Genomic DNA, 753 nt, shown 5'->3' on the forward strand with positions numbered 1-753 from the left:
GTTATTATTATCATTATCATTTTGTACATTACGTGTATAGCTGATTCATTCTTCAGGTAACGATTCTCCCTTTCTCTTCACTCACCTGGAAAGATAGAGAAAAAACGTGTTATTAAATGGGAAACTGAGGAAGAAAAGGTGACACAACAGTTTTTAAATATTATCATCATAAATACTATATCTATAACATTCTTTTTATGATTAAGGGCCATGATTGTGTGTGTGTGTGTGTGTGTGTGTGTGTGTGTGTGTGTCTAAGGGGACCCGTGGCTGAAAATTAAATTACAAACCACACACACACACACACACACACAGCTGACAGCCCATTGTTCCTTACTCCTCTCTCTCTCTCTCTCTCTCTCTCTCTCTCTCTCTCTCTCCATTTTTTTTGCTCCAGTGACGTGCTCTTAAATTCTACGGATAATGAAACCCAGATTCTAATAGACGAAAAGAAAAATGTTCAGGATACAAAAAGCGGAAATAAAGGAAATGAAGATAAAAAACAGGACATGAATAAACAGGAAGGAAAAGTATAAATAAGTCGGGGAAAGAAAAATGATGAAAGTAATCGAATGTAAACTTGTGTAGAGGGAAAAATAAGGGAAAAAATGACTTAAAAAGGAGCGAATTTCTATAAACTCAAAAGAACTCATTACTCATTTTTCTACAGTCATACAATCTCTCTCTCTCTCTCTCTCTCTCTCTCTCTCTCTCTCTCTCTCTCTGAGAGAGAGAGAGAGAGAGAGAGAGAGA

This window comes from Eriocheir sinensis, chromosome 9 (assembly GCF_024679095.1).
Source record: "Eriocheir sinensis breed Jianghai 21 chromosome 9, ASM2467909v1, whole genome shotgun sequence".
In the NCBI taxonomy this organism is placed as follows: Eukaryota; Metazoa; Arthropoda; class Malacostraca; order Decapoda; family Varunidae; genus Eriocheir; species Eriocheir sinensis.